Genomic DNA, 27,896 nt, shown 5'->3' on the forward strand with positions numbered 1-27,896 from the left:
AAACTCCCGAGGGAGATATTTAGGTCTGAATGACACAGCAAGCAGCTCTAGATCAGGTGTACAGCAGGAGTCTTTGACATCAGCAGTTCTGCTCCAGTCTTTATTAAAATATACGCACAACCCTCCCCCGTGTTTCTTCATACTTCTCACGGTATCCCAGTCCAGTCTGAGCGGAATGCCAAATCCGTCCAGAGAGAGCTCGGAGTCCATGATCGTTTCATCCAGCCAGGTTTCCGTGAGGCAGACCAAACTAGCCTCTTTGTATGCCCACTGGCATAATATGTTTGCCTGTAGTTCATCCAGTTTGTTGCGTAGGGAGCGAACATTGGCGAGTATAATGGAAGGTAACGGCGGACTCCTCTGTGTGCCGGTGAGCCTTTTCAGCCTCTGCTTCACTCCGCCTCTCCTTCCTCGCTTCCTCGTGGGAGATTTCTGTCGGTAATCACGGCCCAGCTGGCGTTGTCCCGGTATCAACTCTCCACAGTTGTCCAAGTTCGGTGCTATATAATCCATGTCTCGAAGAAGCAGCAGGTCGTCCCGATTATACCGCAAAATTTCGCCCCCATGACTCCCAAGTAATGCCATTAGCAGTTCAGCTGCCCAAAGCAGCAGCAGCAGCAACGTCAGCTCACACTTCCTCATCATGAAAAATGTACTTCACAAGCTTTGATCTCACTAAATAATATCAAATAAATAATCAATAAGAACAGATTATTCATGCTGGAAAATAATATTTAAACAGACGCTTGCACTCAGGAACACACAAATAACTAGTTAAAAAATTAACACGCAGCAAGACGCGCACTCGACGCACTCCACCTGTCGCCATTACAAGCGCAAACATATCAAAATATAAATAAAAAGTCATAGTATAGTATGTCGAAAAATTAAAAAAAAATCATAGTATAGTATGTCAGACAAAAGTCATAAAAAGTCATAGTATAGTATGTCGAAAAATAGATTAAAAAAAGTCATAGTATAGTATGTCAAAAAATAGATAAAAAAAAGTCATAGTATAGTATGTCAAAAAATAGATAAAAAAAGTCATAGTATAGTATGTCAAAAAAAGTCATAAAAAAGTCATAGTATAGTATGTCGAAAGATTATAAAAAAAAGTCATAGTATAGTATGTCAAAAAATAGATAAAAAAAGTCATAGTATAGTATGTCAAAAAAAGTCATAAAAAAGTCATAGTATAGTATGTCGAAAGATTATAAAAAAAGTCATAGTATAGTATGTCAAAAAATAGATAAAAAAAGTCATAGTATAGTATGTCGAAAAAAGTCATAAAAAAGTCATAGTATAGTATGTCAAAAAATAGATAAAAAGTCATAGTATAGTATGTCGAACAAAAGTCATAAAAAAGTCATAGTATAGTATGTCGAAAAATTATAAAAAAAAGTCATAGTATAGTATGTCAAGAAATAGATAAAAAAGTCATAGTATAGTATGTCAAAAAATAGATAAAAAAGTCATAGTATAGTATGTCGAAAAATTATAAAAAAAGTCATAGTATAGTATGTCAAACAAAAGTCATAAAAAAGTCATAGTATAGTATGTAAAAAATAGATAAAAAAAAGTCATAGTATGTATGTTCAGAAAATTATTTAAAAAAAGTCATAGTATAGTATGTCAAAAAATAGATAAAAAAAGTCATAGTATAGTATGTCAAAAAAAGTCATAAAAAGTCATAGTATGTCGAAAGATTATAAAAAAAAGTCATAGTATAGTATGTCAAAAAATTATTAAAATAAGTATAGTATAGTATGTCAAGAAATAGATAAAAAAATCATAGTATAGTATGTCAGAAAATAAATAAAAAAGTCATAGTATAGTATGTCAAAAATAGATAAAAAAAGTCATAGTATAGTATGTGCGAAAATTATAAAAAAAAAAGTCATAATTATAGTATGTCAAAAATAGATAAAAAAAAGTCATAGTATAGTATGTCGAAAAATTTATAAAAAAAGGTCATGGTATAGTATGTCGAAAGATTATAAAAAAAAGTCATAGTATAGTATGTAAAAAATAGATAAAAAAAGTCATAGTATAGTATATGCGAAAAAAGTCAAAAAAAGTCATAGTATAGTATGTTGAAAAAAGTCATAAAAAAGTCATGAGTATAGTATGTGGAAAAATTTATATAAAAAGGTCATAGTATAGTATGTCGAAGATTATAAAAAAAGTCATAGTATAGTATGTCAAAAAATAGATAAAAAAAGTATACGTATACGATGTCGAAAAAAGTCATAAAATAGTATAGTATGTCGAAAAATAGATAAAAAGTCATAGTATAGTATGTCGAAGAAAAGTCATAAAAAAGTCATAGTATAGTATGTCGAAAAATTATAAAAAAAGTCATAGTATAGTATGTCAAGAAATAGATAAAAAAAAGTCATAGTATAGTATGTCAAAAAATAGATAAAAAAGTCATAGTATAGTATGTCAAAAAATAGATAAAAAAAGTCATAGTATAGAATGTTGAAAAATTTATAAAAAAAGGTCATAGTATAGTATGTTGAACAAAAGTCATAAAAAAGTCATAGTATAGTATGTCAAAAATAGATAAAAAAAAGTCATAGTATAGTATGTCGAAAAATTATAAAAAAAAGTCATAGTATAGTATGTCAAAAAAAATAAAAAAGTCATAGTATAGTATGTCAAAAAAAGTCATAAAAAAGTCATAGTATAGTATGTGCGAAAGATTATAAAAAAAAGTCATAGTATAGTATGTCAAAAAATAGATAAAAAAAAGTCATAGTATGAGTATGTCAAAAAAGTCATAAAAAGTCAAAGTATAGTATGCGAAAGATTATAAAAAAATTCATAGTATAGTATGTCAAAAAATAGATAAAAAAAGTCATAGTATAGTATGTCGAAAAAAGTCATAAAAAAGTCATAGTATAGTATGTCAAAAAATAGATAAAAAGTCATAGTATAGTATGTCGAACAAAAGTCATAAAAAAGTCATAGTATAGTATGTCGAAAAATTATAAAAAAGTCATAGTATAATAGTGTGCGAAAAAAGTCATAAAAGTTAGTCTCTGTATAGTATGTCAAAAACAAGATAAAAAAAGTCATTTAGTATGTGACGAAAAAGTCATAGTATAGTATGTCGAAAAATTTATAAAAAAAAAAGGTCATAGTATAATTATGTGCGAAGATTCTAAAAAAAAAAAAATGTCCGTATGTATATATGTCAAAAAATTGATAAAAAAGTCATAGTATAGTATGTCAAAAATAGATAAAAAGTCATAGTAATGTATTGTGTAAAAAAGTCATAAAAAAGTCATAGTATAGTGTGTCGAAAATTTATAAAAAAAGGTCATAGTATAGTATGTCAAAAATAGATTCAATTCAATTCAATTCAAAGAACTTTATTTATCCGTTAGGAACTTCATTTTGTGTTGTGCATCAGTGCATGTACAGTACCACGGACACAGCATAATCTAACACACACGCGCGCACGCTCGCACACACACACACACACACACACACACACACACACACACACACACACACACACACACACACACACAGTTCCATATAGACAAATTGTAAATAGTTACCAATAAATGGTAACATAAACAGTAACCAAAGCTTGCAAAGTACAGTAGATAAATACATGATAAATAAGCATTAAGCATTAAAAACAGTTACATAAATTACATTAAAAAAGTTAAAATAGTAAATGTGTCAATCATTCATATTTCTGATAGATGTAAGGTACGAAACTTGTCATGGCTCTCTTGGTCCTGAATATAAGTGATCTGTATCTCTGGCCTGAAGGTAAAAGACAATAGTGACTGTGCAGTGTATGAGTAGCGTCTGAGGCTATTTGTGTTGTTCCTTTTTTTGTCCTCCTGTAATAAATACTGATGAGTGGTTCCTGCACCTGTCCAATAATTTTACTACTTATTGTTATAACTTTGTTTGTGTGTTATCGATGAATGTTAGATAGTGATCCAAACCAAGCTGATATGTTGAAAGTTATTACAGACTCAATGAAACATTTGTAAAAGCTATCAACACTGACTGATGAACCTGGGTTTACGTAGCTTCCTCAAGAAAAATTAAGCTGCTGGCCACTTGGAGAAAATATTCTCACTATTTAGTTGAAATGTAAGTTTATGATCAAGTATTGTCCCCAAGGTATCTATATGATTCTACCCTTTCTATTGGCTGATTGTTGACTAACAAAGTGGGGATAATGGAAACATCCTTCCGAAGTCAACTACCAGTTCCTTTGTTTTCGAAGCATTAAGGTCAAGACAGTTCTGCTTACACCACACACCGGCAAAAATGTCCATCTCAGTCTGCAACAACTCGTAGTGAATTAGTGGTGTCCATGATCACAGTGTCGTCAGAATATTTGGTATATATTATACCTTGGTTATTGCTCCTACAGTCATTAGTGTATAGTGTGTACAGAACTGGTGAGATTACAGAGCCTTGTGGTGAACCGGTTGGAAACTGTCTTAGACGAGCTGAGGTGACCGTTGTTTCGGACCCTCTGATGTCTATTTGTATGGCAGCATGATAGGATACATAGGGGGGGATGGAGGGGGGGTCACATCCATTTGAAGCAATTTTTTTCCCATCAGGTGTGGTTGTACTGTATTAAAAGCACTCGAGAAATCCACAAAGACCAATCTAATGAAGGATTTGGGCTTTTCGAGATGTGAATAAGTGCCATGTAGCAGCGTTAATATAGCATCATCCACACCTCTGTGCGCGTTTGTATGCAAACTGAAGGGGTCAACGTGCAAGCTGACCTCCTCCTGTAACTGGGAAAGAACAAGCCTTTCAAAACCTTTCACCACCAGAGAAGTTAATGCCACCGGCCGATGGTCATACAGGTGGGGTTGCTCTTTTTAGCTACTGGGCAGATGACTGAGGGGTTTCCATGTTGCTGGAATTAAATGTTCTGAGAGAGACGGTTGAACAGATGACAGAAAACAGCTGCTAGCTGGCTGCAGCGGGCTTTTAGCAACCCGCACAGATCTGATCAGGTCCTGGTGCCTTGTTGGGTTTCATCCTCTTCAGCATAAGTTCCACTTCCTCCTGCCGCAACTCCAAGTTTGCTTGGACAGATATCATAGGGTGATCTCAGCTATTAACTCCTTCCTCTTTGAGAATAGTCAATCTGGTCAAACCTGAAGTAAAATTGGTTAAGGTCCTCTGCCATATTGACAGAGTCCCTTGTCCCAGATAGGGCTGAGTTGTTAATGGGGAGACCAGCCAGTGTTTTAACACCTCGCCAGGCATCCCTAGCTTTGCCTTCCCGAAATAATTTCTCCACTCTCTCCTTATATCCTTTCTTTGCATTTTTTTCACTTTATTTCCTTGTTCAGTCTATTTTGAATGAGTTTAGACTCAATTCTTTTCTGAGTTAAATGCTATTTTCTTTTCATTAATAGTGGATTTTAGTGCTTTTGTAATCCAGGGTTTATTGTTGGAGAATACCTTCACAGTTTTGCTTGGGACAATCATATTCTCACAGAAGGTGATATAACTGGTGACCACTTCAGTGGCTTCTTCTAGGCTACTCCCCTCAGTCAACACCTCCCCAGTCTGTGCTGTCAAAGCAACCCTTTAGAGACTCGACTGCATTACGTCGTCCCACCTTTTCACCAGCTTCTTGGTTACGCCTCTCTCTGTAGTTTGGTACGATAAGCAGGGATCAGATGGACCACATTATGATCTGCAGTGCTAAGAGGTGTTTTTTTTATACGCTTTGTATGCATTCTTTACGTTGCCATAACAGAGATCGATTGTTTTGTCGCCTCTAGTGGCACATGTCACATATTGTTGATAGGTTGGAAGTGACTTATTTAGCCTGCAGCCATTAAAATCCCCTAAAATGAGAACGGGGGAATCTGGGGATGTAGATTCAATCTGATGGACACGCACCGCTATGGCCTCTGCCGCGCGTGTTACGTTGCCGGAGGGAGGGATGTAAACAAGCACTACAGCCAGCTGACCAAACTCCCGAGGGAGATATTTAGGTCTGAATGACACAGCAAGCAGCTCTAGATCAGGTGTACAGCAGGAGTCTTTGACATCAGCAGTTCTGCTCCAGTCTTTATTAAAATATACGCACAACCCTCCCGTGTTCTTCATACTTCTCACGGTATCCCAGTCCAGTCTGGCCGGATTCGCAAATCCGTCCAGAGAGAGCTTGGAGTCCATGATGCGTTTTATCCAGCCCAGGTTTCCGTAGGGCAGACCAAACTAGCCTCTTTGTATGCCCACTGGCATAATATTTTTGCCTGTAGTTCATCCAGTTTGTTGCGTAGGGAGCGAACATTGGCGAAGTATAATGGAAGGTAACGCGGACTCCTCTGTGTGCCGGTGAGCCTTTTCAGCCTCTGCTTCCTCCGCCTTCCTCCTTCCTCGCTTCCTGCGAGGAGATTTCTGTCGGTAATCACGCCCAGCTGGCGTTGTCCGGTATCAACTCTCCACAGTTGTCAAGTTCGGTTGCTATATAATCTCCCGTCGCGAAGAAGCGCAGCAGTTCGTCCGATTATACCGCCAAAAATTTAAGCCCCCATGACTCCCAAAGTAATGCCATTAGCAGTTCAGCTGCCCAAACGCGCAGCAGCAGCCCGCGATCCGACACTTCCTCATCATGAAAAATGTACTTCACAAGCTTTGATCTCACTATAATAATAATGTCCAGAAAGCAGACATTCATGGAAACCGTTACTATTGCTAATTTAAACAGACGCTTGCACTCAGGAACACACAAATAACTAGTTAAAAATTAACAACGCGCAAAGACGACTCGACGCCCACCTGTCGCCATTACGCGCCAAACATATCAAAATAGATAAAAAAGTCATAGTATGGTATGTGGAAAATTATAAAAAAGTCATAGTATAGTATGTCGACAAAAGTCATAAAAAAGTCATAGTATAGTATGCGTAAAAATAGATTAAAAAGTCATAGTATAGTATGTCGAAAAATAGATAAAAAAGTCATAGTATAGTATGTCAAAAATAGATAAAAAAGTCATAGTATAGTATGTCAAAAAAAGTCATAAAAAAGTCATAGTATAGTATGTCGAAAGATTTATAAAAAAAGTCATAGTATAGTATGTCAAAAATAGATAAAAAAGTCATAGTATAGTATGTCAAAAAGTCCTAAAAAAGTCATAGTATAGGTATGTCGAAGATTATAAAAAGTCATAGTATAGTATGTCAAAATAGATAAAAAGTCATAGTATAGTATGTCGAAAGCAAAAAAAGTCATAGTATAATTATGTCAAAATAGATAAAAAAGTCATAGTATAATAGGATAAAAAAGTCATAGTATAGTATGTCAAAAATAGATAAAAAGTCATAGTATAGTTGTAGAGACAAAGTCATAAAAAGTCATAGTATAGTATGTCGAAAAATTATAAAAAGTCGTAGTATAGTATGTCGAAAAAAGTCATAAAAAGTCTCAGTATAGTATGTCAAAAATAGATAAAAAAAGTCATGGTATAGTATGTCGAAAAAGTCATAGTATAGTATGTCGAAAATTTATAAAGAAAAGGTCATAGTATAGTATGTCGAAGATTCTAAAAAAAATGTCATAGTATAATATGTCAAAAATTGATAAAAAGTCATAGTATAGTATGTCAAAAATAGATAAAAAGTCATAGTATAGTATGTCAAAAAGTCATAAAAAGTCATAGTATAGTGTGGTGTGAGAAAATTTATAAAAAAAGGTCATAGTATAGTATGTCAAAAATAGATTCAATTCAATTCAATTCAAAGAACTTTATTTATCCGTTAGGAACTTCATTTGTGTTGTGCATCAGTGCATGTACAGTACCACGAACACAGCATAATCTAACACACCCACGCGCATCGCATACACACACACACACACACACACACACACACACACACACACACACACACACACACACACACACACACACACAGTTCCATATAGACAAATTGTAAATAGTTACCAATAAATAGTAACATAAACAGTAACCAAAGCTTGCAAAGTACAGTAGATAAATACATGATAAATAAGCATTAAGCATTAAAAACAGTTACATAAATTACATTACAAAAGTTAAAATAGTAAATGTGTCAATCATTCATATTTCTGATAGATGTAGGCACAAAACTTGTCATGGCTCTCTTGGTCCTGAATATAAGTGATCTGTATCTCTGGCCTGAAGGTAAAGACAATAGTGACTGTGCAGTGTATGAGTAGCGTCTGAGGCTATTTGTGTTCCTTTTGTTTTTGTCCTCCTGTAATAAATACTGATGAGTGGTTCCTGCACCTGTCCAATTATTTTACTACTTATTGTTATAACTTTGTTTAGTGTGTTACGATGAATGTTAGATAGTGATCCAAACCAAGCTGATATGTTGAAAGTTATTACAGACTCAATGAAACATTTGTAAAAGCTATCAACACTGACTGATGAACCTGGAGTTTACGTAGCTTCCTCAAGATAAGGTGCTGCTGACACTTGGAGAAAATATTCTCACTATTTAGTTGAAATGTAAGTTTATGATCAAGTATTGTCCCAAGGTATCTATATGATTCTACCCTTTCTATTGGCTGATTGTTGACTAACAAAGTGGGGATAATGGAAACATCCTTACGGAAGTCAACTACCAGTTCCTTTGTTTTCGAAGCATTAAGGTCAAGACAGTTCTGCTTACACCACACCGCAAAAATGTCCATCTCAGTCTGCAACTCTCGTAGTGAATTAGTGGTGTCCATGATCACAGTGTCGTCAGAATATTTAGTATATATTATACCTTGGTTATTGCTCCTACAGTCATTAGTGTATAGTGTGTACAGAACTGGTGAGATTACAGAGCCTTGTGGTGAACCGGTGGAAACTGTCTTAGACGAGCTGAGGTGACCGTTGACTCGGACCCTCTGATGTCTATTTGTCAGAAATGATAGGATCCATAGAATGAGGTGCGGGTTCACATCCATTTGAAGCAATTTTTTTCCCATCAGGTGTGGTTGTACTGTATTAAAAGCACTCGAGAAATCCACAAAGACCAATCTAATGAAGGATTTGGGCTTTTCGAGATGTGAATAAGTGCCATGTAGCAGCGTTAATATAGCATCATCCACACCTCTGTGCCGTTTGTATGCAAACTGAAGGGGGTCAACGTGCAAGCTGACCTCCTCCTGTAACTGGGAAAGAACAAGCCTTTCAAAACCTTTCATCACCAGAGAAGTTAATGCCACCGGCCGATAGTCATTGTTACAGGTGGGATTGCTCTTTTTAGCTACTGGGCAGATGACTGAGGATTTCCATGTTGCTGGAATTAAATGTTCTGAGAGAGAGCGGTTGAACAGATGACAGAAAACAGCTGCTAGCTGGCTGCAGCAGGCTTTTAGCAACCGACCACAGATCTGATCAGGTCCTGGTGCCTTGTTGGGTTTCATCCTCTTCAGCATAAGTTCCACTTCCTCCTGCCGCAACTCCAAGTTTGCTTGGACAGATATCATAGGAGTGATCTCAGCTATTAACTCCTTCCTCTCTTGAGAATAGTCAATCTGGTCAAACCTGGAGTAAAATTGGTTAAGGTCCTCTGCCATATTGACAGAGTCCCTTGTCCCAGATAGGGCTGAGTTGTTAATGGGGAGACCAGCCAGTGTTTTAACACCTCGCCAGGCATCCCTAGCTTTGCCTTCCCGAAATAATTTCTCCACTCTCTCCTTATATCCTTTCTTTGCTAATTTTATTTCCTTGTTCAGTCTATTTTGAATGAGTTTAGACTCAATTCTTTTTCCTGAGTTAAATGCTATTTTCTTTTCATTAATAGTGGATTTTAGTGCTTTTGTAATCCAGGGTTTATTGTTGGAGAATACCTTCACAGTTTTTTGCGGGACAATCATATTCTCACAGAAGGTGATATAACTGGTGACCACTTCAGTGGCTTCTTCTAGGCTACTCCCCTCAGTCAACACCTCCCAGTCTGTGCTGTCAAAGCAACCCTTTAGAGACTCAACTGCATTATCGTCCCACCTTTTCACCAGCTTCTTGGTCACGCCCTCTCTCTGTAGTTTCGTACGATAAGCAGGGATCAGATGGACCACATTATGATCTGCAGTGCTAAGAGGTGTTTTTTTGTACGCTTTGTATGCATTCTTTACGTTGCCATAACAGAGATCGATTGTTTTGTCGCCTCTAGTGGCACATGTCACATATTGTTGATAGGTTGGAAGTGACTTATTTAGCCTGCAGCCATTAAAATCCCCTAAAATGAGAACGGGGAATCTGGGGATGTAGATTCAATCTGATGGACACGCACCGCTATGGCCTCCCGGCGTGTTACGTTCCGGAGGGAGGGATGTAAACAAGCACTACAGCCAGCTGACCAAACTCCGGAGGGGAGATATTTAGGTCTCAATGACACAGCAAGCAGCTCTAGATCAGGTGTACAGCAGGAGTCTTTGACATCAGCAGTTCTGCTCCAGTCTTTATTAAAATATACGCACAACCCTCCCCCGTGTTTCTTCATACTTCTCACGGTATCCCAGTCCAGTCTGAGCGGAATGCCAAATCCGTCCAGAGAGAGCTCGGAGTCCATGATCGTTTCATCCAGCCAGGTTTCCGTGAGGCAGACCAAACTAGCCTCTTTGTATGCCCACTGGCATAATATGTTTGCCTGTAGTTCATCCAGTTTGTTGCGTAGGGCCGAACATTGGCGAGTATAATGGAAGGTAACGGCGGACTCCTCTGTGTGCCGGTGAGCCTTTTCAGCCTCTGCTTCACTCCGCCTCTCCTTCCTCGCTTCCTCGTGGGAGATTTCTGTCGGTAATCACGGCCCAGCTGGCGTTGTCCCGGTATCAACTCTCCACAGTTGTCCAAGTTCGATTGCTATATAATCCATGTCCCGAAGAAGCAGCAGGTGCGTCCCGATTATACCGCCAAAATTCGCCCCATGACTCCGCAAGTAATGCCATTAGCAGTTCAGCTCGCCCAAAGCAGCAGCAGCAAGCGTCAGCTCACACTTCCTCATCATGAAAAATGTACTTCACAAGCTTTGATCTCACTATAATAATAATGTCCAGAAAGCAGACATTCATGGAAACCGTACTATTGCTAATTTAAACAGACGGCTTGCACTCAGGGAACACACAAATAACTAGTTAAAAAATTAACCACGGCAAGAGGCGACTCCGCGCACTCCACCTGTCGCCATTACGGAGCGCAAACATATCAAAAATAGATAAAAAAGTCATAGTATAGTATGTCGAAAAATTATAAAAAGTCATAGTATAGTATGTCGAACAAAGTCATAAAAAGTCATAGTATAGTATGTCGAAAAATAGATTTAAAAAAGTCATAGTATAGTATGTCGAAAATAGATAAAAAAGTCATAGTATAGTATGTCAAAAATAGATAAAAAAGTCATAGTATAGTATGTCAAAAAGTCATAAAAAATCATAGTATAGTATGTTCGAAGATTATAAAAAAAGTCATAGTATAGTATGTCAAAAAAGATAAAAAAAGTCATAGTATAGTATGTCAAAAAAAGTCATAAAAAGTCATAGTATAGTATGTCGAAGATTATAAAAAAGTCATAGTATAGTAATGTCAAAAAATAGATAAAAAGTCATAGTATAGTATGTCGAAAAAGTCATAAAAAAGTCATAGTATAAGTATGAGATAAATTATAAAAAGTCATAGTATAGTATGTCAAAAAGTCATAAAAAGTCTCAGTATAGTATGTCCAAAAATAGATAAAAAAGTCATAGTATGAGTATGTCAGAAAAAGTCATAATATGTATGTCGAAAATTTTATAAAGAAAAGGTCATAGTATAGTATGTCGAAGATTCTAAAAAAATGTCATAGTATAATATGTCAAAAAATTGATAAAAAGTCATAGTATAGTATGTCAAAAATAGATAAAAAAGTCATAGTATAGTATGTCAAAAAAAGTCATAGTATAGTGTGTCGAAAAATTTATAAAAAAAGGTCATAGTATAGTATGTCAAAATAGATTCAATTCAATTCAATTCAAAGAACTTTATTTATCCGTTAGGAACTTCATTTTGTGTTGTGCATCAGTGCATGTACAGTACCACAACACAGCATAATCTAACACACATGCATCACGTACACACACACACACACACACACACACACACACACACACACACACACACACACACACACACACACACACAGTTCCATATAGACAAATTGTAAATAGTTACCAATAAATAGTAACATAAACAGTAACCAAAGCTTGCAAAGTACAGTAGATAAATACATGATAAATAAGCATTAAGCATTAAAAAACAGTTACATAAATTACATTACAAAAAGTTAAAATAGTAAATGTGTCAATCATTCATATTTCTGATAGATGTAGGCACAAAACTTGTCATGGCTCTCTTGGTCCTGAATATAAGTGATCTGTATCTCTGGCCTGAAGGTAAAAGACAATAGTGACTGTGCAGTGTATGAGTAGCGTCTGAGGCTATTTGTGTTCCTTTTGTTTTTGTCCTCCTGTAATAAATACTGATGAGTGGTTCCTGCACCTGTCCAATTATTTTACTACTTATTGTTATAACTTTGTTTAGTGTGTTACGATGAATGTTAGATAGTGATCCAAACCAAGCTGATATGTTGAAAGTTATTACAGACTCAATGAAACATTTGTAAAAAGCTATCAACACTGACTGATGAACCTGGAGTTTACGTAGCTTCCTCAAGAAAAAGAGTCGCTGCTGACACTTGGAGAAAATATTCTCACTATTTAGTTGAAATGTAAGTTTATGATCAAGTATTGTCCCAAGGTATCTATATGATTCTACCCTTTCTATTGGCTGATTGTTGACTAACAAAGTGGGGATAATGGAAACATCCTTACGGAAGTCAACTACCAGTTCCTTTGTTTTCGAAGCATTAAGGTCAAGACAGTTCTGCTTACACCACACCGCAAAAATGTCCATCTCAGTCTGCAACTCTCGTAGTGAATTAGTGGTGTCCATGATCACAGTGTCGTCAGAATATTTAGTATATATTATACCTGGGTTATTGCTCCTACAGTCATTAGTGTATAGTGTGTACAGAACTGGTGAGATTACAGAGCCTTGTGGTGAACCGGTGGAAACTGTCTTAGACGAGCTGAGGTGACCGCGCATTCGGACCCTCTGATGTCTATTTGTCAGAAATGATAGGATCCATAGAATGAGGTGCGGGTTCACATCCATTTGAAGCAATTTTTTTCCCATCAGGTGTGGTTGTACTGTATTAAAAGCACTCGAGAAATCCACAAAGACCAATCTAATGAAGGATTTGGGCTTTTCGAGATGTGAATAAGTGCCATGTAGCAGCGTTAATATAGCATCATCCACACCTCTGTGCCGTTTGTATGCAAACTGAAGGGGGTCAACGTGCAAGCTGACCTCCTCCTGTAACTGGGAAAGAACAAGCCTTTCAAAACCTTTCATCACCAGAGAAGTTAATGCCACCGGCCGATAGTCATTGTTACAGGTGGGATTGCTCTTTTTAGCTACTGGGCAGATGACTGAGGATTTCCATGTTGCTGGAATTAAATGTTCTGAGAGAGAGCGGTTGAACAGATGACAGAAAACAGCTGCTAGCTGGCTGCAGCAGGCTTTTAGCAACCGACCACAGATCTGATCAGGTCCTGGTGCCTTGTTGGGTTTCATCCTCTTCAGCATAAGTTCCACTTCCTCCTGCCGCAACTCCAAGTTTGCTTGGACAGATATCATAGAGGTGATCTCAGCTATTAACTCCTTCCTCTCTTGAGAATAGTCAATCTGGTCAAACCTGGAGTAAAATTGGTTAAGGTCCTCTGCCATATTGACAGAGTCCCTTGTCCCAGATAGGGCTGAGTTGTTAATAAGGGAGACCAGCCAGTGTTTTAACACCTCGCCAGGCATCCCTAGCTTTGCCTTCCGAAATAATTTCTCCACTCTCTCCTTATATCCTTTCTTTGCTAATTTTATTTCCTTGTTCAGTCTATTTTGAATGAGTTTAGACTCAATTCTTTTTCCTGAGTTAAATGCTATTTTCTTTTCATTAATAGTGGATTTTAGTGCTTTTGTAATCCAGGGTTTATTGTTGGAGAATACCTTCACAGTTTTTTGCGGGACAATCATATTCTCACAGAAGGTGATATAACTGGTGACCACTTCAGTGGCTTCTTCTAGGCTACTCCCCTCAGTCAACACCTCCCAGTCTGTGCTGTCAAAGCAACCCTTTAGAGACTCAACTGCATTATCGTCCCACCTTTTCACCAGCTTCTTGGTCCGCCCTCTCTCTGTAGTTTCGTACGATAAGCAGGGATCAGATGGACCACATTATGATCTGCAGTGCTAAGAGGTGTTTTTTGTACCGCTTTGTATGCATTCTTTACGTTGCCATAACAGAGATCGATTGTTTTGTCGCGCCTCTAGTGGCACATGTCACATATTGTTGATAGGTTGGAAGTGACTTATTTAGCCTGCAGCCATTAAAATCCCCTAAAATGAGAACGGGGAATCTGGGGATGTAGATTCAATCTGATGGACACGCGCCGCTATGGCCTCTGCCGCGGCGTGTTACGTTGCCGGAGGGAGGGATGTAAACAAGCACTACAGCGCACCAGAGACTCGCGGGAGATATTTAGGTCTGAATGACACAGCAAGCAGCTCTAGATCAGGTGTACAGCAGGAGTCTTTGACATCAGCAGTTCTGCTCCAGTCTTTATTAAAATATACGCACAACCCTCCCCCGTGTTTCTTCATACTTCTCACGGTATCCCAGTCCAGTCTGAGCGGAATGCCAAATCCGTCCAGAGAGAGCTCGGAGTCCATGATCGTTTCATCCAGCCAGGTTTCCGTGAGGCAGACCAAACTAGCCTCTTTGTATGCCCACTGGCATAATATGTTTGCCTGTAGTTCATCCAGTTTGTTGCGTAGGGAGCGAACATTGGCGAGTATAATGGAAGGTAACGGCGGACTCCTCTGTGTGCCGGTGAGCCTTTTCAGCCTCTGCTTCACTCCGCCTCTCCTTCCTCGCTTCCTCGTGGGAGATTTCTGTCGGTAATCACGGCCCAGCTGGCGTTGTCCCGGTATCAACTCTCCACAGTTGTCCAAGTTCGGTGCTATATAATCCATGTCTCGAAGAAGCAGCAGGTCGTCCCGATTATACCGCAAAATTTCGCCCCCATGACTCCCAAGTAATGCCATTAGCAGTTCAGCTGCCCAAAGCAGCAGCAGCAGCAACGTCAGCTCACACTTCCTCATCATGAAAAAATGTACTTCACAAGCTTTGATCTCACTATAATAATAATGTCCAGAAAGCAGACATTCATGGAAACCGTACTATTGCTAATTTAAACAGACGCTTGCACTCAGGAACACACAAATAACTAGTTAAAAAATTAACACGCAGCAAGACGCACTCGACGCACTCCACCTGTCGCCATTACAGCGCCAAACATATCAAAAATAGATAAAAAAAGTCATAGTATAGTATGTCGAAAAATTATAAAAAAAAGTCATAGTATAGTATGTCGAACAAAAGTCATAAAAAAGTCATAGTATAGTATGTCGAAAAATAGATTAAAAAAAGTCATAGTATAGTATGTCGAAAAATAGATAAAAAAAAGTCATAGTATAGTATGTCAAAAAATAGATAAAAAAAGTCATAGTATAGTATGTCAAAAAAAGTCATAAAAAAGTCATAGTATAGTATGTCGAAAGATTATAAAAAAAAGTCATAGTATAGTATGTCAAAAAATAGATAAAAAAGTCATAGTATAGTATGTCAAAAAAGTCATAAAAAGTCATAGTATAGTATGTCGAAGATTATAAAAAAAGTCATAGTATAGTATGTCAAAAAAAATAAAAAAAGTCATAGTATAGTATGTCGAAAAAAGTCATAAAAAGTCATAGTATAGTATGTCAAAAAATAGATAAAAGTCATAGTATAGTATGTCGGACAAAAGATCATAAAAAAGTCATAGTATAGTATGTCGAAAAATTATAAAAAAAGTCATAGGTATAGTATGTACAAAAATAGATAAAAAGTCATAGTATAGTATGTCAAAAATAGATAAAAAGTCATAGTATAGTATGTCGAAAAAATTATAAAAAAAGTCATAGTATAGTATGTCAAACAAAGTCATAAAAAGTCATAGTATAGTATGTCAAAAATAGATAAAAAAGTCATAGTATAGTATGTCGAAAAATTATTTAAAAAAGTCATAGTATAGTATGTCAAAAATAGATAAAAAAGTCATAGTATAGTATGTCAAAAAAGTCCAAAAAAGTCATAGTATAGTATGTCGAAGATTATAAAAAAAAGTCATAGTATAGTATGTCAAAAATTATTAAAATAAGTCATAGTATGAGTATGTCAAGAAATAGAAAAAAAAGTCATAGTATAGTATGTCAGAAAATAAATAAAAAGTCATAGTATAGTATGTCAAAAAAAAATAAAAAAAAGTCATAGTATAGAATGTTGAAAAATTTTTATAAAAAAGGTCATAGTATAGTATGTTGAACAAAAGTCATAAAAAAGTCATAGTATAGTATGTCAAAAATAGATAAAAAAAGTCATAGTATGAGTATGTCGAAAAATTATAAAAAAGTCATAGTATAGTATGTCAAAAAATAGATAAAAAAAGTCATAGTATAGTATGTCAAAAAAGTCATAAAAAAGTCATAGTATGGTATGTCGAAGATTATAAAAAAAAGTCATAGTATAGTATGTCAAAAATAAATAAAAAAGTCATAGTATAGTATGTCAAAAAAGTCATAAAAAGTCATGGTATAGTATGTCGAAAGATTATAAAAAAATTCATAGTATAGTATGTCAAAAATAGATAAAAAAGTCATAGTATAGGTATGTCGAAAAAAGTCATAAAAAAGTCATAGTATAGTATGTCAAAAAATAGATAAAAAGTCATAGTATAGTATGTCGAACAAAAGTCATAAAAAAGTCATAGTATAGTATGTCAAAAATAGATAAAAAAAAGTCATAGTATAGTATGTCGAAAAATTATAAAAAAAAGTCATAGTATAGTATGTCAAAAAATAGATAAAAAAGTCATAGTATAGTATGTCAAAAAAAAGTCCAAAAAAAGTCATAGTATAGTATGTCGAAGATTATAAAAAAAGTCATAGTATAGTATGTCAAAAAATAGATAAAAAAGTCATAATTATAGTATTAAAAAGTCATAAAAAAAGTCATAGTATAGTATGTCAAAAGATTATAAAAAAAAATTCATAAGTATAGTATGTCAAAAAATAAGATAAAAGATCATAAGTATAGTATGTGAAAAAAAGTCATAAAAAGTCATAGTATATTATGTCAAAAAATAGATAAAAAGTCATAGTATAGTATGTCGAACAAAAGTCATAAAAAAGTCATAGTATAGTATGTCGAAAAATTATAAAAAAGTCAAAGTATAGTATGTGCAAAAAGAATCATAAAAAGTCATAGTATAGTATAAGAAAAAAGTCATAAAAGGTCATAGTATAGTATGTCAAAAAATAGATAAAAAGTCATAGTATAGTATGTCAAAAAATAGATAAAAAAGTCATAGTATAGTATGTGGAAAAAAGTCATAAAAAGTCATGAGTATAGTATGTCCAAAAAATTTATAAAGAGAAAGGTCATAGTATAGTATGTCGAAGATTATAAAAAAATGTCATAGTATAATATGTCAAAAATTGATAAAAAAGTCATAGTATAGTATGTCAAAAAATAAAAAAAAAGTCATAGTATAGGTATGTCAAAAAAAGTCATAAATAAGTCATAGTATAGTATGTCGAAAAATTTATAAAAAAGGTCATAGTATAAGTATGTCAAAAATAGATAAAAAAAGTCATAGTATAGTATAGCCGAGAAAAATTTAAAAAAGGTCATGAGTCTTAGTATGTCAAAAATAGATAAAAAAGTCATAGTATAGTATGTCGAGAAAATTATAAAAAAAAAGTCATAGGTATAGTATGTCGAACAAAAGTCATAAAAAAGTCATAGTATAGGTATGTCGAAAAATAGATAAAAAAAAGTCATAGTATAAGTATGTCGAAAAATAGATAAAAGAAGTCATAGTATAGTATGTCAAAAATAGATAAAAAAGGTCATAGTATAGTATGTCAAAAAAGTCATAAAAAGTCATAGTATAGTATGTCGAAGATTATAAAAAAAAGTCATAGTATAGTATGTCAAAAAATAGAAAAAAGTCATAGTATAGTATGTCAAAAAAGTCATAAAAAGTCATAGTATAGTATGTCGAAAGATTATAAAAAAGTCATAGTATAGGTATGTCAAAAATAGATAAAAAAGTCATAAGTATAGTATAGCCGAAAAAAAGTTATAAAAAGTCATAGTATAGTATGTCAAAAAATAGAAAAAAGTCATAGTATAGGTATGTCAGACAAAAGTCATTAAAAGTCATAGTATAGTATGTCGAAAATTATAAAAAAAATTCAAAGTATAGTATGTCAAGAAATAGATAAAAAAGTCATAGTATTATAGTATGTCAAAAATAGATAAAAAAAGGTCATATGTATGAGTATGTCGAAAAATTATAAAAAAAGTCATAGTATAGTATGTCAAACAAAAGGATCAAAAAAAGTCATAGTATAAGTATGTCAAAAATAGAAAAAAAAAATTCATGAAGGTATAGTGGCAAATGAAAAAAAGTCATAAAGTCATAGTATAGTATGTTGAAAAATATTTAAAAAAGGTCATAGAATGGTATGTCAAAAATAGATAAAAAATGTCATAAGTATAGTATGTCGAAAAAATTATAAAAAAGTCATGGTATAGTATGTCGAAAAAAGTCAAAAAAGTCATAGTATAGTATGACGAAGAATTATAAAAGTCATAGTATGGTATGTCAAAAATAGATAAAAAAAGTCATAGTATGAGTATGTCGAAAAATTTATAAAAAAAAAGGTCATAGTATAGTATGTGAAAGATTATAAAAAATGTCATAGTATAGTATGTCAAAAATAGATAAAAAAGTCATAGTATAGTATGTCAAAAAATAGATAAAAAAGTCATAGTATAGTATGTCAAAAAAAGTCATAAAAAAGTCATAGTATAGTATGTCGAAAAATTATAAAAAAAGTCATAGTATAGTATGTCGAAAAATTTATAAAAAAAAGGTCATAGTATAGTATGTCGAAAAATTTATAAAAAAAAGGTCATAGTATAGTATGTCAAAAAATAGATAAAAAAGTCATAGTATAGTATGTCAAAAAATAGATAAAAAAAGTCATAGTATAGTATGTCAAAAAAAGTCATAAAAAAGTCATAGTATAGTATGTCGAAAGATTATAAAAAAATTCATAGTATAGTATGTCAAAAATAGATAAAAAAAGTCATAGTATAGTATGTCGAAAAACGTTAAGTTATAGTATAGTATGTCAAAAATAGATAAAAAGTCATAGTATAGTATGTCGAAAAAGAAGTCATAAAAAGTCCATAGTATAGTATTGTCGAAAAATTATAAAAAAGTCATAGTATAGTATGTCAAGAAATAGATAAAAAAGTCATAGTATAGTATGTCAAAAAATAGATAAAAAAGTCATAGTATAGTATGTCAAAAAATAGATAAAAAAAAGTCATAGTATAGTATGTCGAAAAAAGTCATAAAGTCATAGTATAGTATGTTGAAAAATGTATTTAAAAAAAGGTCATAGTATAGTATGTCAAAAATAGATAAAAAATGTCATAGTATAGTATGTCGAAAAATTATAAAAAAAAGTCATAGTATAGTATGTCGAAAAAAGTCATAAAAAGTCATAGTATAGTATGTCGAAGAATTATAAAAAAAGTCATAGTATAGTATGTCAAGAAATAGATAAAAAAAAAGTCATAGTATAGTATGTCAAAAAATAGATAAAAAAGTCAGTATAGTATGTCAAAAAAAGTCATAGTATAGTATGTCAAAAAATAGATAAAAAGTCAGTATAGTATGTCAAAAAAAGTCATAAAAAGTCATAGTATAGTATGTCGAAAAATTATAAAAAAAAGTCATAGTATAGTATGTCAAGAAATAGATAAAAAAAAGTCATAGTATAGTATGTCAAAAAATAGATAAAAAAGTCATAGTATAGTATGTCAAAAAATAGATAAAAAAAAGTCATAGTATAGTATGTCGAAAAAAGTCATAAAAAAGTCATAGTATAGTATGTCGAAAAATTTGTAAAGAAAAGGTCATAGTATAGTATGTCGAAAGATTATAAAAAAAATGTCATAGTATAATATGTCAAAAAATTGATAAAAAAGTCATAGTATAGTATGTCAAAAAAAGTCATAAAAAAGTCATAGTATAGTATGTCGAAAAATTTATAAAAAAAGGTCATAGTATAGTATGTCAAAAATAGATTAAAAAAAGTCATAGTATAGTATGTCGAAAAATTTATAAAAAAAAGGTCATAGTATAGTATGTCAAAAATAGATAAAAAAAAGTCATAGTATAGTATGTCGAAAAATTATTAAAAAAAAGTCATAGTATAGTATGTCGAACAAAAGTCATAAAAAAGTCATAGTATAGTATGTCAAAAAATTGATAAAAAAGTCATAGTATAGTATATCAAAAAATAGTCATAAAAAGGTCATAGTATAGTATGTCGAAAACTTTATGAAGAAAAGGTCATAGTATAGAATGTCGAAAGATTATAAAAAAAATGTCATAGTATAATATGTCAAAACCGTGAACCATCACCTTATCGTGGTGGAGAGGTTTGTGTGTCTCTGTGAACCTGAGGGCTGTGTTGTCTGGAGCTTTGTGCTCCTGGTAGGGTCTCCCAAGGCAAAGTGGTCTCAGGTGAGGGGCCAGACAAAGAATGGTTCAAAAACCCCAATGGAAAAACAAGGTAGAAATGGAGTGACCCTGCCCGGAGGAAGCCCGGGGCCCCCGTCTGGAGCCAGGCCCAGACGGCGGGCTTCGTCGGCCGGCGCCTGGTGGCCGGGTTTGCCACGGAGCCCGGCCGGGCACAGCCCGAACAAGCTACGTGGCTCCCATCTCTCCAGCCCATGGGCCCACCACCTGTGGGAGGAACCCGCTGGGGTCAGTGCGCTGCCACATGGGTGGCAGTGAAGGTCAGGGGCCTCGACGGACCAGACCCGGGCAGCAGACGCTGGCTCTGGGGACGTGGAACGTCACCTCTCTGTGGGGAAGGGCGCGGAACTGAGTGCGGGAGGTGGGCGCTACCGGTTAGATCTGGTGGGGCTTACCTCACTACAATCTCGGTTCTGGAACTGTACTACCTGGATAGAGGTTGGACTCTTTTCTTCTCCGGAGTTGCTCAGGGTGTGCGGCGCCCCCGGCGGGTGTGGGGATACTAACAAGCCCCCGGCTGGCGCCGCTACGTTGGAGTTATTACCCGGTGGACGAGAGGGTGCCTCCCTACGCCTGCGGGTTGTGGGGGAAACTCTGACTGTTGTTTGTGCATATGCACCAAACAGGAGTTCGAGTATTCGGCCTTCTTGGAGACCGTAAGTGGAGTCCTGCATGGGGGCGCCAGTGGGGGAATCCATTGTTCTGCTCGGGGGACTTCAACGCCACGTGGGCAATGATGGAGACACCTGGAGAGGCGTGATTGGGAAGACCCCTCCCTGATCTAAACCAGAGCGGTTGTTTGTTGTTGGACTTCTGTACTAGTCATGGATTGTCTATAACGAACACCATGTGTCGAACATAGGGATGCTCATAAGTGTACCTGGTACCAGAGCACCCTAGGCCGAAGGTCAATGATCCGATTTTATAATCGTTTCATCTGATCTGAGGCCGTATGTTTTTTGGACACTCGGGTGAAGAGAGGGGCAGAGCTGTCAACCGATCACCATCTGGTGGTGAGTTGGGTCAGGGGTGGGGAAGACTCTGGACAGACCTGGTAAGCCCAAACGTGTAGTGCGGGTAAATTGGGAACGTCTGGAGGAGGCCCTCTTCCAACGGACTTTCAACTCGCACCTCGGCGGAGCTTTTCGTGCATCCCTGTGGAGGCTGGGGGCATTGAACTAGAGTGGACAATGTTCAAAGTTTCCATTGCTGAAGCTGCGGCCGGAGCTGTGGTCTTAGGGTCTTAAGGTGCCTCAAGGGCGGTAACCCACGGCAACCGTGGTGGAACACGGTGGTCAAGGAAGCCGTCCGACTGAAGAAAGAGTCTTTCCGGGATATGTTATCCCAGAGGACTCGGAGGCAGTTGACCGTGCAGAAAGGGCCGAAAGCGGCTAGCCTCTGCCGTGAAAGAGGCAAAGCAGCGGGTGTGGGAGAAGTTTGGAGAAGACATGGAGAAGGACTTTCGGTCGGCACCAAAGTGCTTCTGGAAAACTGTTCGCCACCTCAGGAGGGGGCGGGGAACCATCAAGCTGTGTACAGTAAGGATGGGACACTGTTGACCTCAACTGAGGAGGTAATAGGGCGGTGGAAGGAGCATTTTGAGGAACTCCTGAATCCGACTAATACGCCCTCTATGTTAGAGGCAGAGCTGGAGGATGATGGGGATTGTCGTCGATTTCCGGGCGGAAGTCACTGATGTAGTCAAACAACTCCACAGTGGCAAAGCCCCCGGGATTGATGAGATCCGTCCAAAAATGCTCAAGGCTCTGGGTGTGGAGGGGCTGTCCTGGTTGACACGTCTCTTCAACATGCGTGGAAGTCTGGAACAGTGCCAAAGGAGTGGCAGACTGGGGTGGTGGTTCCCCTTTTTTAAAAGGGGGACCAGAGGGTGTGTGCCAATTACAGGGGTATCACACTTCTCAGCCTCCCTGGTAAAGTTACTACCCAAGGTGCTGGAAAGGAGGGTTCCGCCGATAGTCGAACCTCAGGTTGAGGAGGAACAATGCGGATTCCGTCCTGGTCCGTGGAACAACGGACCAGCTCTTCACTCTCGAAAGGATCCTGGAGGGGCCCGGGGAGTATGCCAACCGGTCTACATGTGTTTTGTGGATTTGGAGAGGCGTATGACCGGGTCCCCCGGGAGATACTGTGGGAGGTGCTGCGGGAGTATGGGGGTGGGGGGTCTCTACTCCAGGGCCATCCAATCTCTGTACGACCAAAGTGAGAGCTGTGTCCGGGTTCTCGGCAGTAAGTCGGACTCGTTTCAGGTGAGGGTTGGCCTCCGCCAGGGCCGCGCTTTGTCACCAATCCTGTTTGTAATATTTATGGACAGGATATCGAGGCGTGATCGGGGTGGGGAGGGTTGCGGTTCGGTGGGCTGGGGATCTCATCGCCTGCTTTTTGCAGATGATGTGGTCCTGATGGCATCATCGGCCTGCGACCTTCAGCACTCACTGGATCGGTTCGTAGCCGAGTGTGAAGCGGTTGGGATGAGGATCAGCACCTCTAAATCGGAGGCCATGGTTCTCAGCAGGAAACCGATGGAATGCCTTCTCCAGGTAGGGAATGAGTCCTTACCCCAAGTGAAGGAGTTCAAGTACCTTGGGGTTTTGTTCGCAGTGAGGGGACAATGGAGCCGGGAGATTGGTCGGAGAATCGGCAGCGAGGTGCGGTAGTACATTCCATCTATCGCACCGTTGTGACGAAAGAGAGCTGAGCCAGAAGCCCAAAGCTCTCGATCTACCGGTCAGTTTTCGTTCCTACCCTCACCTATGGTCATGAAGGCTGGGTCATGACCGAAAGAACGAATCCAAGGGTGCAAGCGGCCGAAATGGGTTTCCTCAGGAGGGTGGCTGGCGTCTCCCTTAGAGATAGGTGTGAAGCTCAGTCATCCGTGAGGAGCCTGAGTAGAGCCACTGCTCCTTGCGTCCGAAGGAGCCAGTTGAGGTGGTTCGGGCATCTGGTGAGGATGCCCCCTGGGGGCGCCTCCCCTAGGGAGGTGTTCCAGGCACGTCCAGCTGGGAGGAGGCCTCCGGGGAAGACCCAGGACTAGGTGGAGGGATTATATCTCCAACCTGGCCTGGGAACGCCTCGGGATCCCCCAGTCGGAGCTGGTTAATGTTGCTCGGGAAAGGGAAGTTTGGGGTCCCCTGCTGGAGCTGCTCCCCCCGCGACCCGACACCGGATAAGCGGACGAAGATGGATGGATGGATGGATGGAATATGTCAAAAAATTGATAAAAACGTCATAGTATAGTATGTCAAAAAATTGATAAAAAAGTCATAGTATAGTATGTCAAAAAAAGTCATAAAAAAGTCATAGTATAGTATGTCGAAAAATTTATAAAAAAAGGTCATAGTATAGTATGTCAAAAATAGATAAAAAAAGTCATAGTATAGTATGTCGAAAAATTTATAAAAAAAAGCTCATAGTATAGTATGTCAAAAATAGATAAAAAAAAGTCATAGTATAGTATGTCGAACAAAATTCATAAAAAGTCATAGTATAGTATATGGCGAAAAATAGATAAAAAAAGTCATAGTATAGTATGTCAAAAATAAATAAAAAGTCATAGTATAGTATGTCAAAAATGATAAAAAGTCATAGTATAGTATGTCAAAAAAGTCATAAAAAAGTCATAGTATAGTATGTCGAAAAATTTATAAAAAAAGGTCATAGTATAGTATGTCAAAAATAGATAAAAAAAGTCATAGTATAGTATGTCGAAAAATTTATAAAAAAAAGCTCATAGTATAGTATGTCAAAAATAGATAAAAAAAAGTCATAGTATAGTATGTCGAACAAAATTCATAAAAAAGTCATAGTATAGTATGTCGAAAAATAGATAAAAAAAAGTCATAGTATAGTATGTCAAAAAATAGATAAAAAAGTCATAGTATAGTATGTCAAAAAATAGATAAAAAAGTCATAGTATAGTATGTCAAAAAAAGTCATAAAAAAGTCATAGTATAGTATGTCGAAAAATTTATAAAGAAAAGGTCATAGTATAGTATGTCAAAAGATTATAAAAAAAATTTCATAGTATAATATGTCAAAGAATTGATAAAAAAGTCATAGTATAGTATGTCAAAAAATAGATAAAAAGGTCATAGTATAGTATGTCAAAAAAAGTCATAGTATAGTATGTCAAAAAATTTATAAAAAAAGTCATAGTATAGTATGTCAAAAAAAGTCATAGTATAGTATGTCGAAAGATTATAAAAAAAAGTCATAGTATAGTATGTCAAAAATAGATTAAAAAAAGTCATAGTATAGTATGTCAAAAAAAGTCATAAAAAAGTCATAGTATAGTATGTCGAAAGATTATAAAAAAACGTCATAGTATAGTATGTCAAAAAATAGATAAAAAGTCATAGTATAGTATGTCGAACAAAAGTCATAAAAAAGTCATAGTATAGTATGTCAAAAAATTATAAAAAAAAGTCATTAGTATGTCAAGAAATAGATAAAAAAAGTCATAGTATAGTATGTCAAAAAATAGATAAAAAAAGTCATAGTATAGTATGTCGAAAAATTATAAAAAAAAGTCATAGTATAGTATGTCAAACAAAAGTCATAAAAAAGTCATAGTATAGTATGTCAAAAAATAGATAAAAAAAAGTCATAGTATAGTATGTCAAAAAAGTCATAAAAAAGTCATAGTATAGTATGTCAAGAAATAGATAAAAAAAGTCATAGTATAGTATGTCAAAAAATAGATAAAAAAGTCATAGTATAGTATGTTGAAAAATTATTAAAAAAAGTCATAGTATAGTATGTCGAAAAAAGTCATAAAAAAGTCATAGTATAGTATGTCAAAAAAAGTCATAAAAAAGTCATAGTATAGTATGTCAAAAAAATAGATAAAAAAAAGTCATAGTATAGTATGTCGAAAAAGTTATTTAAAAAAAGGTCATAGTATAGTATGTCAAAAATCGATACAAAAAAGTCATAGTATAGTATGTCGAAAAATTATTTAAAAAAGTCATAGTATAGTATGTCAAAAAATAGATAAAAAAGTCATAGTATAGTATGTCGAAAAAAAGTCATAAAGTCATAGTATAGTATGTCGAAAAATGTATTTAAAAAAAGGTCATAGTATAGTATGTCAAAAATAGATAAAAAAGTCATAGTATAGTATGTTGAAAAATTATAAAAAAAAGTCATAGTATAGTATGTCGAAAAAAGTCATAAAAAGTCATAGTATAGTATGTCGAAAAATTATAAAAAAAGTCATAGTATAGTATGTCAAGAAATAGATAAAAAAAGCCATAGTATAGTATGTCAAAAAATAGATAAAAAAGTCAGTATAGTATGTCAAAAAAAGTCATAAAAAAGTCATAGTATAGTATGTCGAAAAATTTATAAAGAAAAGGTCATAGTATAGTATGTCGAAAGATTATAAAAAAATGTCATAGTATAGTATGTCAAAAAATAGATAAAAAAGTCATAGTATAGTATGTCAAAAAATAGATAAAAAAGTCATAGTATAGTATGTCAAAAAAAGTCATAAAAAAGTCATAGTATAGTATGTCGAAAAATTTATAAAAAAAAGGTCATAGTATAGTATGTCAAAAATAGATAAAAAAAGTCATAGTATAGTATGTCGAAAAATTTATAAAAAAAAAGGTCATAGTATAGTATGTCGAAAAATTTATAAAAAAAAGGTCATAGTATAGTATGTCAAAAATAGATAAAAAAAGTCATAGTATAGTATGTCGAAAAATTATAAAAAAAAGTCATAGTATAGTATGTCGAAAAAAGTCATAAAAAGTCATAGTATAGTATGTCGAAAAATTATAAAAAAAGTCATAGTATAGTATGTCGAAAAATTATAAAAAGAGTCATAGTATAGTATGTCAAAAAATAGATAAAAAAGTCATAGTATAGTATGTCAAAAAATAGATAAAAAAGTCATAGTATAGTATGTCGAAAAAAGTCATAAAAAAGTCATAGTATAGTATGTCGAAAAATTATAAAAAAAAGTCATAGTATAGTATGTCAACAAAAGTCATAAAAAGTCATAGTATAGTATGTCGAAATATTATAAAAAGGTCATAGTATAGTATGTCAAAAATAGATAAAAGTCATAGTATAGTATGTCGAAAAAAGTCATAAAAAAGTCATAGTATAGTATGTCGAAAGATTATAAAAAAAGTCATAGTATAGTATGTCAAAAAATAGATAAAAAACGTCATAGTATAGTATGTCAACAAAAGTCATAAAAAGTCATAGTATAGTATGTCGAAAGATTATAAAAAAAAGTCATAGTATAGTATGTCGGAAAAAGTCATAAAAAAGACATAGTATAGTAGGTCAACAAAAGTCATAAAAAGGTCATAGTATAGTATGTCAACAAAAGTCATAAAAAGGTCATAGTATAGTATGTAGAAAAATGTATAAAAAAAGTCATAGTATAGTATGTCAACAAAAGTCATAAAAAAGTCATAGTATAGTATGTGGAAAAAAATTATAAAAAAGTCATTGTATAGTATGTCTGAAAAAAGTCATAAGAAAGTCATAGTATAGTATGTCTGAAAAAGTCATAAAAAGGTCATAGTATATTATGTCGAAAACAATTATTAAAAAGTCATTGTATAGTATGTCTGAAAAAGTCAAAAAATCATAGCATAGTATGTCGAAAAAAGGAAAAAAAAAAAAAAAAAAGGGTCATAGTATAGTAGGTCAAAGAAAGTCTGGAAAACATGCTAACTCCTCACAGAAAGGTTCAGCCTGGACTGGGGATCGAACCAAGGCTAAGGGTCGGCACTGCATACTTGCTGGTGTTTATTGTATCAGTGTAAACCACTGAGCTAACATGCCTCCAAATAAAGTATGTAGAAAACAGTATAGTATCTAGAAAAAAGTCATAAAAAAAGTCATAGTATAGTATACCTAGTAGGTCAAAGAAAGTCTGGTAAACATGCTAACTCCACACAAAAAGGCTCAGCCTGGACTGGGGATTGAACCAGGCTCAGCAAATGATAGTATAGTAAATCATAATAATGAAAAAAGTCTAGTATGTCATAAAATGAACAGTATGTCATAAAAATGTAAAAAGAAAAAGTAATTGGATATCATGTTGTAAA

General features: G+C 35.2%; 1 protein-coding gene across 4 annotated transcripts in view; it reads right to left on the minus strand.

The window, feature by feature from the left end:
* The window catches only part of LOC120555709 (frizzled-3-like), a 75,982-nt gene that overhangs the window by 9,324 nt on the left and 38,762 nt on the right, over positions 1–27,896 (minus strand). The gene's annotated exons all lie outside the window — the stretch shown is intronic.

This window comes from Perca fluviatilis, chromosome 3, assembly GCF_010015445.1.
Source record: "Perca fluviatilis chromosome 3, GENO_Pfluv_1.0, whole genome shotgun sequence".
Taxonomy (NCBI): Eukaryota; Metazoa; Chordata; class Actinopteri; order Perciformes; family Percidae; genus Perca; species Perca fluviatilis.